The sequence below is a fragment of the Podarcis filfolensis genome (genome assembly GCF_964270895.1).
Source record: "Podarcis filfolensis genome assembly, chromosome: 9".
Classification (NCBI taxonomy): Eukaryota; Metazoa; Chordata; class Lepidosauria; order Squamata; family Lacertidae; genus Podarcis; species Podarcis filfolensis.
The window spans coordinates 36,570,588-36,588,658 of record NC_139610.1 but is presented as its reverse complement, the minus strand read 5'-3'; positions in this window follow the sequence as shown (position 1 = coordinate 36,588,658).

Sequence of the window (18,071 nt, the reverse complement as noted above, 5' to 3'; positions counted from 1 at the left end):
TCTGTGTCTTGATAGTTGCTTTATTGTACTTTATTATTGGAATTGTGAGTTGTTTTAAGGTGTTTTTATTGGAATTGCAGGCTATCTGCCTTGGATGCCTTAATACAGAAAGGTAAGTTAATAATTTTATGAAAAGTACTAATAAATAGCAATATTGCGGAATGGTCCCCAAATTTCTTCTGTGCACTAACTTGAGAAAATGTGAGAATTCAAGCATGCCATTTAGATCTCATCCATGTGATAATTTTGAATGTGTTTCAGTCTTAGGGTCATTCCACATATCACAATTGCTACAGCAAAAGCACAGAATGTGCAGTTGTCATTCCAGGCTAAGTTAGTAAAACTTAGCTCCCATTGAAATCAATGGGAGTTCATAAAGTCATGACTAACTTTTCACATTGGTCTCATTGGGATCCATCCGCAACTAACTTACTCAGGATCCAACCTATTGTGTTTATGCATAAGAGCTGCAGCCAGTGTCTGAATCCTTACACATAGATGCCTTTCATTATGTGTGACTGAAAAACCAACATCACACAATTGTCACCAGGCTTAAGATAACCACTTTCTGTAATAGCTAGTTGGTGATCTGTATATATGTATTCTTGCATGCCACCCCATTCTCTGAGTGGTGTGAGACTCCAGGGGTTCCCAGCGCTTACCCAGGGGTCAGTTTCCTTGGAATAAGGGACAGTGGAAACTGCGGCTTCTTTACAACATATGGTTTATTTACACATATCTACAACCTGAGCCTAAGATGGAGGGGCTCACAGCATTAGCCCTGTGAAGGGCTTGCTTCTCCCATAGTCACAGCCATGGATTCCAGCCAAAATCAAGCATGGCTCTTTCTCTCTGGCTTCTCTGCCTGCTTCTTGCCCAGCTGTCACACACTCTAATCTGGCTATTGTCCTCCTCACCAGCAGCCAGTTGAAGGAGGGAGGTCTACCCATGAGCCCATTGGTACAGTGCAACCTCTTTAGTTATACTAATCACCATACATGCAGTTACCTAGGTAGCAATTATGACCCTTGCCTGGCTAATTCAACAATGGAATCCTCCATTAGATTTTAATCCATACTGGATCCAGGTGATTAGAAGGGACTTGGGCATTATACAACTCACAACGCTATAGATCAGGCTTCCTCAACCTCGGCCCTCCAGACGTTTTTGGCCTACAACTCCCATGATCCCTAGCTAGCAGGACCAGTGCTCAGGGATGATGGGAATTATAGTCTCAAAACATCTGGAGAGCCAAGGTTGAGGAAGCCTGCTATAGCTGTTGAAAACCAAATTGACTTTTTTAATGAAATTGCAGCATACAAGTATTCTTTAAAAAATAAATAAACCATACATTTTAGGTATTCGCTTTAAAAACCACACAAAGCTGCCAGAATTCAGGTATCAGATCACAAATAAATAATTTTACCCAAGTACATCATCAACAACCCATTCTCAGTCCTTGAATAGACCTGAAATTGTGAATATTTGACATATATTCTGGCAACAAAGACTTCACCAGCCTGGATTTTGATGACAATGTAGTAGAAGAACTTGCATAATTAATGGATGTCATGCTTGAGGCCATGAAAGCTTTTAAAAACGTTGTTGCTGAAATTAGCCTCAACATAAACGGGGCTGAAACAAGAATGCTCATCGTTTGCAGTTTCAAGCCCTGCTATGAAACTTCAGCATTTTAGCATGTAGCAATCTAATTCATTTTTTATTTCACCTACTTTAGCTCTGCAGTTAGTTACGCATGTAGTAGCATTAAAACATGAAGGTGTTGCTTAAAGCCATGCCATCTAACAATACATTTCATACAGCAAGCTCAATATTCAAAAGGATAAAAGACCCAGATGGTTTGTTGTGAATCTATGGCACCTCTGCCAACTTTTTTAAAAAACACCACCAAACCGATACTTTTGAGGTGAGACACATTCAAACCATGGGAAATGTTAACGGATTTAGATTAAAATCAAATTAAGAACTTTATTTTGGAACTTCAGCTAGATTGGGCTTTGCCAGTTCATGAATGATGTTTACATAATTCAGCCGTTTGATACGAAACTTCTGGCTCATATCAATCCCCTGGAAAGTTTTTTCAAATGCATTAGCTTTTTCTGTCTTTGATGCCTGTGTTCGTTACCTTTAAAAGTTGTGGTATTATGTGACCTGACCACATAAGATGACCCAACTAGAATCTGTTTATAGTTCTACAACACTGTCTTTAGTTCACAAAAGTAATGCATTTGAAGACTTGATTGCAGACTTACAGCTATCATTGAAAGAGAGGAGCAGTCCACCATTATTCAAAACCTTTATGCTGGATCCAGTGCATATAGCAATGTTCATATTCCACTTGCTAAACCATTTTAGCCCCCAGTGACAGCATAGCAAAACTGTAATAGATAAGGAAAATCAGAGCTATTATACATGGCTGGGGAACATTGCACACCTTTTTTTTTTAAAGGGAATATGGGTTGAGGTATTGCAGAGCTAGAGTGTGTGATTTGGATAACTTTTTGCTGCATGCCAACTAGGATTGCCAACTTTTGAAGCAGCCCCTTTAGTTGTCTCTTTAACAACAGTGTGATCTGCAGCAATTAGCAGATGATAATATTTAGCTCCATGCCATAAAAAGCTGCTCGCCTGCTGATTTCTCCCTATTAAACCCCTGCTTAAGGGACAGGAACAGACTGGACTGTTCCTCCCTCCCCCTATGCACATTGGCAATCCAAGTGCCAACTAACATGTACCAAATAAATCCTAAAATAAATGTGCTTGCTGGAACCCTGAATAGATGGATGAAAATGGAACACAGAGATTTGGAGAACTCTTTCTTGATAGCAGAAGGAATACCAAGACAATAGTTTTGTTTTGCCTTTTTTTTTACTTTCCCTGCTGGTGCCTAAGCATTTCTCTTCCTAAATCCATTGTTTCTGTCCTAGATTATTCCCACCCCCCTTTCTTAATTATTATCCTCTGCATTCTTCCCCCTGGTGTCTTGCCATTAATTGCTTTGTTCTCTAGCTTGCAGTAATTAAAGAGTACTGAAATACAACGGGAGATTTGCCTGTTTCTCTTGTGAGTATGAGGATGTTGCTGAAGTTGAACTGGGTGAGCAAAGCAGAGACCAAATACACAAAGGCACACATGGTCATGACCACATCATGATTAGCAAGTCTGTTTTCTCTTTGCGTTGTTCCCCAGGGATCTGTTCTTGGCCCTCTGCTCTTCTCTAGCCTTTACTCACTGTCCCTGGGTGACTTCATCAAATCCCACAGCTTTCAGTGCCTCCTTTACAGATTACACACACCCTGAACTCTCCTCTCCATTCCAGTCCTGCATCATGAACTGCCTCTTCAGTATTTCAGCGTGGATGCTTGGTGTCATCATCTCAAACTCAGTATGTTCAATCTTTCCTCCAGCCCTTCTCTCATACCCTTTTTATCCATTGACAAATGTTACTGTTCAAGCTTTGGCTTTATCTTGACTCCCCACTCTTTCTCCTTTGCTTCCTGTATTAAGTAATTTGCTAAAATGTGTCACTTCTCCCTTTATTACATTTTGAAAATATGGCTGTTCCTCTTGGCAAAAACTCTGGTGCATGACTTGATCATGTCTTGGCTATCTTAATGCAATCTCCTTTCTGGTTGTCCCACCTGTCTTCTTTTGTCTCACCTTAGTCTATTCTGTGTTAATTAGTGGAAATTATCAAACTTCTGGAACAGAGGTTAGAAACCTGAAGCCGGAAGCCAAATGTTTCTCTACAGGCCTCTCGATCTGGCCATCGGAATTTCCCAATCCATGCCCAGTCCAGTTCGCATCTCCTCTCACCAGGCTACTTAATAGCTCTAGGAAAAATGCAACCTGATAAGGGGCCATCCTTTAGGTATGTCATTTGTTAAGGATGAATGGGAAAGTTGTGGAAAAATAAGGAAAGCATATTGGTTAGAATAAGCAATGAGAAACCATAGAGAGAGAGTGTGTGTGAATTTAACAGTGCAATTGTATACATGTCTACTCATAAGTAAACTTCATTGAGTTCAATGGGACATACTCTCAGGCAAGTGGGGGGTAGGATTAGGATTGCACTGTAAAACTAACGTATTTTATGGACAGTACCTATAAGCCACCTTAGAAGCCCAGTGTAATTTTATCTACTGTTTCTCCCCACACCCTCTTACCTTTCATATAAATAATGCATATATACATCTGGCTTATGTAAGAATGTATACCTCCTCACTTATTTCAAGGTGAAATCTGAGTTGGTGAGTTCATACATGGGGGCATTTATAAGTGCATGTACGGTACATTATCTTAGTCCTACAGGAAATGAATTCTTCCAGTGATGGTATCTGAGCCTGATGATTGATTTCACCCCAAGAGTCTGCATTGTCTGTGCACCTAAGTGTCCTCTAGTGGGACAAACACCAGCTTTGGGTCAGGGGTCATTGCAAAAGCACTGCAGGAAAAGATTAATCCCTCCTCACCCAGCATTGTGGCTCAATCCAGATTTCCACACATACACACCCGCCCATCCACAAGTCTTGTATAGTTAGACCTTCTAAGGTTGGGGGTCACTGACATGGTGCCTATAAATGCTGGGGTACCCCCAGGAAGCTTGGTATTATGTCCACTGGGCTAGCTGATCCCCTCTGTACCAGATTGCCAACCCTGAAACAGATTAAAATGGCCTCATTTCAATATCAGCACAGCCCAACATATGACCCAAATTCATTGCTTAAATATCTAAAAAAAATACTAGCCTGCTGCTGCATAGATTCAACTGTCAGCCCAGAAAGCTTCTGTACATGGATAATTTTATTTTATTCTTAAGTAAAAGGCTACAAATCATAAATAACAAACACAAGAGAGAAACACCCAAAATTACCACAAAGGCAAGTAAAAGCAAATAAGATATAAGACCAAGGTTGATGCTTAGTCTGATTATTCTGCCTCTCTTCACAAGTTCCATAGCATGCACCATAGAGTTCCCAAGGTACTGATGACTGATATTTGATAGCAAGGCTTTTAACTATTAAGAGTTTCACAAACCTTGTATGCCTTGCTGGTATATCAGGGGCCTCTACCCCCTCATTTATATATTTAGTAAAGTCACACCACACTAAATAAAAAATGTCATATCTTGAGATCTCTCTCTGTGCAAAGCTTAGCTTTTCTGACATCACCAGAAATCAGACTTTGTCATACCAAATTTCTACCGTGGCTTTATCCATGTACTTCCAAAAGCATGTGATGTTTGGTGCAGCTGCCATTAGCAAGTAGTCAAATCGTTCTTTATTTTATTTGTTTCTAACAATGTGGAAAGCAGCCATTGTTTCTTAGGAGTGCTAGCTCAGGGGTCAGCAAGGTTTACCTCGCCTGCGCCAGTTCACTCCAGTGGAGATCCCTCCGTTGGCCAGATCGTGAGCGCCCGTGCTCGCAATTTCCGGCATCTGCGCATGCGTGGGGACTCGCCAAGCAGGCAGCGCGGTTCGGGAACAGCTGCTGGGCTGGTTAAACAAACCCTGGGCACCGCTTGTGGCCCATGGGCCTTAGGTTGCTGACCCCTGTGTTAGCTGATATCTGGAGCACCTGGGACGGACTTCATCAGCTTGCAATCTGAATCTTGGAAATGACTCTACAGGATGACCTCATGGCTACAGCATCAAGCTTAATGTTTGTACTTCCTTGTTGTTGTCCCCCCCCCCCCCTTTACCCCACCACACTCTGCTTTGTTAACATCTTCCCTAATGAAGAGTTCTGGAGAACTTGAACGCCTGCCACATTTTTGTGACTAAATGGTTGGTCCTATATAAAAGCATTACCGAACCTTGGACTTGGGAGGGTTTAAACACACACACACACACACACACACACACACACACACACACACACATTAATAACTGTCAGAAAATTGGTTCAAATCTTCCTGTTTGGACAAGTGCCCAATAAGCTTTCATTGATGGTAGATTGAACTATATGATGGAATGTATTGTTAATTAGATTTTAAGTCTTTTAAAACAACATCAACCAATATTTGCTCTGCACTCAGGTTTTTATTATATTTACTTTAGATTACTTTGAGTTGTATAGAAAAAGAAGTTTGTAAAAAAATAAAAAAATGTACACTGGCATTGAGGAATAGCCTTGATAGTTTATGCACATTCTGAGCTGTTCTAAACATATTGGCGGCTATTCAGCAGCCTCTGACAATTTATCCCCCACCCCCACCCCTCCCTGTCTTCTGTATTTACCACTTGGTTCTTTGGCAGTGGAGAATGTTTCCCTTATTTTTCTCACCCCTCACAAAAGCTGTGCTCTGCTTAACATGCACATTCTTTCTTCCAGAGCTCTTTGCAGCCCCTCCACCATCTATTACAATTGGCTAAATGCCAAATGGTAGGGTGGGCAGCATAAGGGGGGGAGCTTTTTTTCACAGACAAGCTGTCTTGCAGTTTCTTTCTTGTATTCAAGGTGCATATGGATGCTATTACAGAAACATATTTTTAAAGCATGGATAGATACAGGCATTCCTACAGAACTGGTGCACAAAGCCTCTGATGCTTATAGAGCAAGCCTAGGCTAACATAATGCCAGGGTGCATTGCACCACCCCTATACAAGCTGAACAGCCATTGAATCAAAGTAACCTTGGCCCAGGATAAAAAAAGCAATACAAAAACTGCATTAAAAATGACAGACGTGCCCCCAGCATCCCTGGGAACACTGCCAGTGCCCACCAATCAGGGACTGTGCCAGTCAGCCAATGAACTCATGACAACAAGGACATACCCTTGCAGCCCCGCTTACACACAATATACAGAATGGCAGCACAGTGTCCAAAATCCATTGGCCCCAATGGCACAGAAACCAGTTTCCTCAGGCATCCCTTCAGGCCAGAGGGAAGAAGGTGGGGCTACATAAACATAGCACCTGATTAAAGTCTGCCTGTGAAGAGCATACACAGGTCTCCTAGGATAAGCATTCAAGACCACCCAGGGCAGGATAAGCCTTCTTTTGGCCAAGCAGCCAATGGGAGGAGCCAGCAACAAGGGCAGCCATTGGCTAATGTGGACGGAGTCACAGAAGGTGGAAATTGCTGTTTCCTGCCTCCTGTTGAAGTCAATGGGGAGGAAATTATTTGTGCCAGGTCTGGGGCTGGCGTAGAATTGGGCTGTTGACAAGGATGTAGCTGTGGACTGAAGCAGCATTAGATATGGCGACAGTGTGTCCATCCCTACATTCCCCCTTGACACTGTTTTGTTTGGGCCATTCTGCCATCTTTGCCAGTGCAAAGGCTCTGTCAACAGAATGTGTTCTGGGGTGTGCTGCATTTGCACTAATTTCTGTAGCCCCTTCAGCTGGAGGAACTCAGGTATCGGATATTTTCCCCCATGCAGGATGTATGTATGCTTTAGAAGATTTGAAAAATAGTAATTTTCACAGTATTCATATTACATTGGTACCTTGATTTAAGAACAGCTTAGTTTATGAACAACATGAATTAAGAATGCTTCAAACCCAGAAGTAGGTGTTTTGGTTTGTGAACTCTGCCTTGGAATCAGAACATGTTTCCGCTTCCTGTTGAGTGTGTTCCATTTGTAAATTGAATCCCCCACTGCTATGGGAAACCACGCCTTGGTTTAAGAACGCTTTGGTTTAAGAATGGACTTCCAGAACAGATTAAGTTCATAAACCAAGGTACCACTGTACAGGGATATGAAGTAGTGTAGAAGTGTTGTTTCTTTTTCTTTCTTTTTTTTACAATGATAGCTCAATTATTTGAGTATTTACTCATGACCAAGGTCCACTGAGTTCAATAGAGTTTAATGCCACATATATTTGCATATGTGTGTTGTCTTTGACTGAAACACTGTGCATACTTACTAGACAGTAAGGACCAAACTGCCCATTGCATCAAATGTATAGCTTAATGGGGTTTTTAAAAAAAAAGTATGGGGGGGACAGGAATCAAGACCAAAATGCACAGGGAAGATTTTTGAAGTCCTTTTCGGCTGCATTGTGGACCTGATTAAAGTCCATCCGTCCCCGGTATTTGTCATGAGAGGGAAGCTTTTGGTCGGGCCAGTCTGGTACTGTACAAGAGAAATAGAAGGTGTCAAGGTGAAAAGGTGTTCCAAAGCTCCAGTGGAAATAAATCTTTTGCTTCTTGTATCCCTTGCCAAGTATGGAACCTGTGGTAGAACCTCATTGGTGAATCTCAAATGTCGAGGAGTTTTATAGGGGAGAAAGTGTTCTCTGAGATAACTGGCACCTCCTTAGAGATTTGGGGCTTAAAAGTTAAAACCAGGTCCTTGAACTGAGCTTGGAAATTAATGGAGTCTGTTACAGATCTTTTAGAAAAGGTGATATATATGAGAGCACCAACTTCAACCTGTCAGTAATCAAGCATTCTACATTAGCATTCTGCAAAAGCTTTAAGTTTCCAGACCGTCTTCAAAGATTACCGGTATTGTAGGAAACACTACAATAATCCAGTCTGGAAGTGACCAAAACACTGATGACAGTTGCCAGGTCTTTCATCTTTCAACAGCAAGTGTAACTGGCATATCAACCAAAGCTTATAAAAGACACTCCCAACCTCAGCTGCTTCCCTGAGACTCCTACATATGTGCCCTGCATTAGAATGGAGAAGGAAGTTGATTAAGATGCATTTTAATGTACTAAAATGAAGAGGCTGGCAAGAAGGAATGGATACAGAAATAGTTTTCACATACATTAATAATAATAATAACAATAATTATATATATATATATATATATATATATATATATATATATATATATATACACACACACACACACACACACATATATATAATTTATACCCTGCCCATCTGGCTGGGTTTCCCCATACATCCCTTTCAAAAGAATCTTCTGAAACTGGATTCCAAGTCTCTTGTGTTCTGTAGGAGAAAGCCTGGCTGCTGTGAATTAAAAACTCCCAACTGTTGCCAGGTCCAAACCCTGGGCCAACTCAAGGGTGGAGAGAAAGGAACAAGCACAAACTAGTCGCGTTAAGTTCTGACACCTGACGAAGTTCCTCCCCAGACTGAGCAATGTTCAAGCCTCCCCGTCCCCACACCCCGCTGTCCTTTCATTAGCCACAACTTGAAACAAATTCATTGAAGTGATAAGACAGGTAAGTTTGAAAAAAATGGTTTTGGAGAAGGAACTACAGCCTGAAGGTATTGTTAAAATGCTTTGTTTTCCGTGTTTGCTGTCACCAACACCCACTGCCCTACTATTAATTTCTAAAAGCATAAAAAGCACAGGTCTAAATCAGGAGCTTTTCTGTTGATGTCTTAATTTTTTAAAATAAATAAATAAAAGCTTTCATGGGGTGGAGGAATGCTCATTTGGATGATGTGATGTTAAATGTCTTGGATTTCTGAGACCAAAGCTGGATTATAAGAAGAGACCATTGACAAAGCAGCTGCAATATGTTAAATTTTGAGTACTAGATGGTTACAACAAATGTATTTATGATATATTCTGTAGACAGCATTCCATAACTATGGAATATTTCCCAATAATATAGGACATGACTACCATAGTGAAATTCAAGGCTGCAGTGTGAGTTCTGGTAAGGTGATTTTTTATTGACTTGCCTAAGATCCATGACAAAGAGCTGCCTTTCGGAAATTCCCCCCAGATGTCAATTCTGCCTTTGAAATCCCAGAAATGTCTGGGAAATTCCGGATGTATGGCAGCCCTAGTTCTAGGATGTTTAGGGTGCAGTCCTAATATACGCAAGTTGTGCTGACTGAGGGGCTATGGGATATGATGGAACTTATGATAGGCTACTGGCATAATAGATGTGCCAGCAGAACCCTCCAGATACATTGGCAGAATGGCTGAAACAAGGTGCAGTCACTATGATACGGGCAATACAGAGGATGAGCACATTTATGCTGTATCTTATACCACCTAAATCCATGGCTGCACCCCTGTCAGTGGCAGAACTTTATACCAACCCAAACATGGAGTTCATTAGCTCCATGTGTGGGTGGCAATCACTTGCATAGTTTCTATTTGGTTGCCACTGCTGGTGTTTCCAGGAACACTGTGGGCATGTTTGTCATTTTAATGTTGTTTTTGTATGTTATGGTTGTGTGTTTTTCCCCTCCCCTCCTGGTCTGAGTATGTATAAGATACAGTGGCTGCTCCATCAATGCAGCAGTAAGCAGAGTTGCTTTGCCCTTTGTGCATTGTAAAAATGAAACGTTTTCTATCTTGTGGTACTATGTGTGATACAAAAGATCTGAGTTCCTCCACCAAGGAAGCAACTGCCAATCTCTTCCTTTTGCATCGATGCCATTTTCAGTCACGTAATAGTGTCCAATTTCCAGACAATTAAGTATTCTGGGGAGAGATTATGAAACCACTCCTGAATATTTAGGAAGACATAGTAACATTTGAAGTAATTGATTTTTATTTCTGTTTCTTTTGATTTCCAGCCGCCAAAGGATGGACCTGGAACTGATTTTACTGAAACCTTTGTGATATTTCCCATAGGTTCCAGAAATAAGCATGATTTTTGCTATAGTCTGTCATTTTGGGATAAAAATGCATCAGATGTTTTGGACTGTCATTGAGAAGACTTACATAACAGATGTTTAAATGCATCTTGGAATGATTGAATAATGAGGAAAATGAATCATTTGCTTCTGTTCAATAGATCCAGACATCTGCGACTAGTTAGCAATGTGCAGGCTTTCACAAACAAAGAAATCCTGAGCCGAGAGATAGCCATATGACTTCATTAATTCAGATATATCAGAATTGTGTGTGTGTTTTCATGTTAGAAAAATGTAGATATATGGGTACACAGAGGAATGTGGAGAGGACGAGAGGGAGGAAAGATGAAGAAACCTCACAATACTTAAGGCCAGAAAGGGGCAAGTGTACTAGGGACAGTGGCCAAGAGATAAGATAGTTAAAGGAAGGGAGACAAAATAAGGTGAAAAGCAAGGGACTGTGGGTATTGGTTTGTAATACACATCTAATTAGTTGGCTGGAGACTTCTAGTATTGAGTTTATGTTACTACAGTGGTACCTTGGTTCTCGAATGGCTTAGTTGTCGAACAAATTCGCTCCTGAACGCTGCAAACCCAGAAGTAAGAGTTCCGGTTTGCGAACATTTTTCAGAAGCTGAACGTCCAGCACGGCTTCTGCAGCTTCCAATTGAGTGCAGGAAGCTCCTGCAGCCAATCGGAAGCCATGTGTTGGTTTTCGAATGATTTCGGGAGTCAAACAGACTCCCGGAATGGATTAAGTTTGATAACCAAGGTACTACGTTTTGTACATTGTGGAAAGACAGCTGCCATTTTGGCTCATGTGAGGAAGCACACTTTTCTTAAGTAACCCAAACATTCCCAAATAATTACTTCATACTACATGAATACTTGTGAAGGATTCTGTACTAGAAGTATTACTGACCTCGTTGTATCACCTGATCTTCCATGAGGTACACTTCTTTTCCCCACCCCGCAACTGCAGAAGTTGGCTAATATATATTTAACACACACACACACACACAGAGAGAGAGTAAGTGCATTAGAATCATCTTGTCAGATGCAATTTGAACAATTCCACAGAAGGCTTTAGATTGCCTTAACAGTTCACCACAGCTTTGACCTACATGGAATGAACTTTGCTGGGATGAGGCAGTGATTAGGTTTTAATGAGAGCTGATCCCCAGGATTCTGGGGGGATGCTTGCTGCTTTATAGGAAAAGGCTAGTAGGTGAACAATGAGCAGCTGCTGGTGTGTGCATGGAGTGGACGTTTTCTTGTCTGGCTGGTTTGCCCTCTTAACTGAGTTTTAAATTGTGGATGAAACTGGTACCTCACAGTATTTATCATTCTGTTGTTTGGGTTGGCATTCCAAACAGATCTACTTAAAATCTATAGCCTATGCGGAGATTCATTCATTCCCACACACCCACTAGGCCATATGCTTTGAACAGACTTGGGTGAAAACGACATGTTGAAGAGACACAAACAAGGTAAATGTTCCACCAAGGGATCACTACTTTTAAAGCAACAAAACCACTCGTGGATTTTTCAAAAATTGCATACGTTTATTGCAAAAAATATATAACATACTGTTAAAGCATCTAAGATACAGAAAAGATGGGAGAGTGGCTTTTGTACATAGTAATCAAATGAGTCAGTCAAAGCATGCCAAATCTGTGGAGCCCAAAGACTCTTTCCAAGGAACTGTTTCGTCATAACCTAGTTCAGTTGTATAGCAAACAATGGATATTGATTGACAAAAGAAATTATGTGTCTGGAATAATAATGTTTTGACTCAGGCACAGAATCAGTTACTTTTTTAAAGCTCCTGTTTGAGGAAACCCCATTATGTCTTCAGCCTTTCCTGAGATACTCTACAGGTCCCAAAGACTTGGCTTGGAACTCACTAAGCTTATTTATGTTTGAGAATCCCTCTTTTCCATTTCTGGCACTGTCTGAAGGCCCCTTGAGCCTAGACTTCCTAGGCTGGCCAATAGGAGCATTGGGAAGATTGTGTTGTGTGCTTTATTGTTGTGAACAGCTTGAAAGATCCATGTCTTCATGTTTGTTTTCAAACATTTGTTTGCATTCTTGCAAATTACCGGTAAGCATAGGTTGTGAAAGTAATTGAAATAAAATTTGGATCCCCCTCTTATATTCAATGGGTGTAATTCAACATTGTCCTACTACAAACATTCAATCTGAGCAAGTATGGTATATCAGCTTTCCAGAAAGAGCAATCTGAAGCTCACTTTGTAAGCACATTTTCTTTTAAATATGCATTATCTGCTTTTGAAATATGGGGGGGTGTCATTAATTGAGCTTTACTCAGAGTAGACCCAATTAATAGCCCTACTCTGAGTAGGACTTGCACTGACTACAGCCCATTGATTTTGAAATGATGTTTAGCAAACTTCTAACTGGTAAAATCTTGATATGTCTGGAAAAACAAAAATCCTTTTTATTCCAAGGAATTTGCTTTTCACCAATTGATCTTACCTATTTTGCAAAGAAATTGTAGGATGTGAGCTGGAAAATTTCTAGTTCAGAGCTGTCATCCATCATGAACCCACTAAGTAACACTGCTCTCGTAGTTTCAGCAATATGACTTGCCTTCTAGGATTGTGGTAAGGATTGCTATCACAATGTAAATGAAGTAATTTGAATACTTGAAATTTGTTATAAATACATGCTAAATATTCTAATAAGCATGACACTGCAATAAACCTGGAGAAAGTAGTAGTTAACTCAAATCCTTTCAAATCCAAAGGACTTTTCTCCTAGCTTTCTATGGGAACTTCTAGAGGGTGGCTGTATATTGCAAAAGGGTCATTCAGATCTGCTTTTGTGTGGGGGGTGAGATCTGCATGTTTGCTTCGATGCATTCTGTTTTTACAGTCATGCATATTCATTGCTTTTCTACTCTTTCTCTCTTATACACTCTGGAAGTGTGTGTTACAGTAAAAATTATAAGGACTGAAGCACTATATCTTGGAATGTGGCTGCGCATAGTACTCATCATTTTCCAACCCTAATGGTTCAGGAGAGAGACTGTTTCAATGAACATTGTCAACTTTCAGAAGGGAGTAGTTTGCAGAAACTTAAATAGCCCACCGTTGTCATGGAGATGCTCTGTTCATTGTTAATAGGATATTCAGCATAGATAGCACCTGTTTCATTCATAGAACTATAGTACTGGATTATCATTATTGGCTTTTAGCACATTTGTAAGGAGCATCTTTGAAAACCAGTTCTGATTAGCAAGATTTTATGAGTATTCACTGAAATGCTCATAATGCTCTTCTATAGTAAAGACTTACAGCTCAGTCCTATGTCTACATAGATGCAAGCTGTATTGAGCCTGATGACAAAACTTACATTTAGATCCCCCTGTGCTTTTAGTTTAGGATAATTTATTGGTGCACCCTATGCGCTGTGGGTTAAACCACAGAGCCTAGGACTTGCCAATCAGAAGGTCGGCAGTTCGAATCCCTGCAACGGGGTGAGCTCCCGTTGCTCGGTCCCTGCTCCTGCCAACCCAGCAGTTCGAAAGCACATCAAAGTGCAAGTAGATAAATAGGTACCACTTCAGCCGGAAGGTAAACGGAGTTTCCGTGCACTGCTCTGGTTCGCCAGAAGCGGCTTAGTCATGCTGGCCACATGACCCGGAAGCTGTACGCCAGCTCCCTCGGCCAATAAAGCAAGATGAGCACCGCAACCCCAGAGTCATCCGCGACTGGACCTAATGGTCAGGGGTCCCTTTACCTTTACCTTATGACTCCTGGAAAGTAAATATATTGAAAAAATCTCAAAGAAGCCAAAGACTCTTTGCACAACCAAAAACCTCTGTTTTGTTGTACTGTATATGGCAAACTGTTATAGTTTCACTTTTTTATATTTCCTCGCTTATTCAAAGAAGTCATAAAAGTGGTGAATCAACTGGCTAAAGACTTCATGGGCACTGGCTTGACTTTCAGCTCCTCCATCCACATGCCTTCCCTTTTGGCTGCTGTCACTCATAGCTCTTAAGATGCCATAACACTCTTACCTAAGAGAACACCCATCAGAAATTCTCTTGTACTGTGTTGGCCAGTACCCACATGGAAAAAGATAGGTTGCAATTGGTTCTGTATGTTTGTATCCAAGAAGGACGTGGAAAATACAAGATCCTGTTGGTCACTACTCATTGGGTGATCCAAGAAAAAAAGGCATGGACAAAGATCTTAATGTAACATTTTCCATCTGCTTATCACCTTGAGCTTAGATCTGGCCATATTATGACCTACATGGCTTAAGTGGCAGATAATGTGGGACAATGAATCACATGCCCTTATCCATCCCCATGGCTGATACCACTGCCACCCACCATCACTGCTTTTGTGCCTGTAGCATTTGGTACTTCAAAAAGTGGCTAAGGGCCAATGTGAGACTCTCTGGTCTGCCCACCTCTGGCCTCACTCTGAGGAAGATATTGTGGGTTAGATGGGTGTCACAGGTGCTCTCTAGGTCAGGTTCTGAGGAAGGGAGCACTTCCTCAAAGTACAGTATGCAGGTGTCTTGCACCAACCAGATCAGTGGAATTGATTCTAAAAGCACTACTGAAGAAACGAGAAAAATAGGGCCTTCATTTAATAAAGTGGGAAGTTATATTCTGATGATTCGCTTCTATACCTGCCTTCCTTAATGGGAGGCATAAAGATCTCTATATGTGCCCACAAGGCCTTTGACCCAAGATTTTAATTTTTAAAAATTCCAGGCAGCTAGGCTTGCTTCAAAGCAAAGTCCTGGTGAGGCTCTAGCTGTTTGGCCTATTCATTTCTCCAGAATGCCGCTGGCCCCAGTGTAGGCCCAAAGGCATTATTTTGGAAATAAAGATGGTAGTCAGCTGGAGTCTTGCTAGCACTTCACTTTGAAGTTTGCCTAATGGCCCATAAAATGTTTTTAAAATGGGACTGTGCACTGCCTGATAAATGCAATGTGGGAGGCAATGAAGAGTGATATTTGGGGGGGGGAAGCCTTGGGGTAAAGAAAGCAGCGGAAAGAGTGGGCACAGAGGAAAGTCAGTGAAAGAAGACTCTCTCTCTCCCTCTCTCTCTCACACACACGCGTAACTGAAAGCTTTTGAATTTGCATAGTTTTAATGCAGGACCCCCAAAGCCACCATTAAATAATGGATCACATCTATTTCCAGACTCTGAACCATAAAAATAATGGATCTGGCATTTGTGGTACCACTATGGCACATAAAATGAATAATTGGACTGGATTGTTATGGTTTGTCGTTCTTTTTTTACGATGATACCCCTCAAACCACAATGAAATCATATGGCACCTTTGTGTCCGCAGGTGTGTTCTGCGAATTACTGGTGGTTTTGCTGGCATTCAACAAAAAAGAAAAGTATTTTGGATCAACATTTTTGTGACACTGCTTCCCTGGCAAGTGTTGGACCTCTAGAGCTACAAATTTTAATTTTAATTTGATGGTGGTTTGGGGGAATCCTACGTAAAAATCATGCAAATTCAAGAGGATTCATGTTAATTCTGGATCCATCTTTTACCCAGACCTCATGGAAAAGTGTGTGTGTGTAGCTCTATCCCTTTTTTCCTGCATATGTGTATGTGAGCAAGTTGGGATGGGGGGTTGGAGTAACAGATGGGGAGAGAAGTGACCCTGTACCCATGTGAGGACTCTGCCAATTATTCAGGAAAAGTTTGCAGACAGATTTTCTGAATTGGAAAAATGGCCAAGCAACTTCAAGTCTCATATTTTTAAAACAATGAAAACTAAAAGTTCTAAGGCTCTACTAGTAGGAGTAATGGGCTGCTAGTTTGAAAATGTTTAACTCCACATTCATCAGTACCTTTGGTGACTTTTCCATTAACTTCAATTGTATCTGGACTTTCTGTAGTGTTTTTCTTCTGTCCAGTTTGGTTTCCATCATTCTTACTCCTTTCATGAGCTTATGAAGGGAACAGATTCAGCTACTGGTAATCAACAGTAAGTAATGGAAATGATTAAATGTCATCACTCTTTTGAGAAAATAAATGCCTTTATGTTTAATGAAGTTCAGCATTTGTAAAATTTCATTTCAATAGCCATTGTTTTTTTCTCTTGAAGTTTAATAACTGTCTGGCTCTCCATTGTGAAATGCTGAATGAAAGGAAAAAGGAAAAATGACACACAACCCATTGTACAAAAAAGATTTTAAAAAGGACTTCCACCTAAACTGCACTTTTCAGTTCTGTGTATCTCTATTACTGGTATGTGACAACAACAGGCCAACATTCCCCTATGTACTGTATGCTAGCATAAAAATATCAGGCTATAGTTATTTGGGGAAATGTGGTTATACAATGATAAAATCACAACTGAAATTGATTCAAGGGTCTGTACTGATAGATGGTTTAGAAATGAAATACAGTGGTACCTCTGGTTACGTACTTAATTCGTGCTGGAGGTCTGTTCTTAACCTGAAACTTTTCTTAACCTGAAGCACCACTTTAGCTAATGGGGCCTCCCGCTGCTGCCGTGCTGCCGCTGCCCAATTTCTGTTCTCATCCTGAAGCAAAGTTCTTAACCTGAGGTACTATTTCTGGATTAGCGGAGTCTGTAACCTGAAGCGTATGTAACCCGAGGTACCACTGTACATACCAGTAGATACAATTCTTAAACTAGAATTATCTTTTGCCAGAGCATTTAGTTTAATGTTACCAGACGTCCCCATTTCCCGGAGACAGTCCCCAGATTTACAAATCAGTCCCCATACAGAATCCATTGAAGTTGAAAAGTGTCCCTGGATTCATTGAAAAAAATCTGGTAACCTTAACTTAGTTAGGTCACATGAATTTATAATAAATATATTGCCGTAAGTGCTTTGTATGTGGCCTTATGCAGAAGGAATCACATTCTTTTCAAGCATACGGTATATGGTTACAGGGGATGGCACACTTTTGCAGAAGGATTAAAACCCAGCTGCATTAAAGCCCAGCTAATGGGAGTTGGAGTCCAAAATAGCTGGAAGGTACCAGGTTGGGGAAGGCTGTCCTACCCATTTTGACCTAATTATGATTCAGTTGACTTCTTTAAATAACTGGTGCCACATGTCAGTTGCCATATCCTCATTCATCTTGTGTAATCTTGATGTGAAACTATAAATGTTCTGTGATTCTTCAACTGAAAAATTAGCTGTGGAACTAACAGCCTGCTACTGACTCCAGCACGGACTATGAAAATGAGGAATGAAATTTTACTAGAGATTCCACATAAAATAAACCTGGTGTTTTATAGTTAAGTATTGTTCAGCTTCCAGTTGGTATTATATCTGAATGAAGACTAAGCTAGCTCTACACTTCTCTCCAGTACTGCATTTTATACTTTATTATCATACTGTTATCTAGTTTTGTTGTGAATTACTTTTGGAGGCGGAAACAAGATTTTTTTTAATGTAATGAATATCAATAAGGGAATGCCATATCTGTTTTAGGCTGTTGGTGGGAAATAAGAAAACTATGGAGTAATTGAGGGA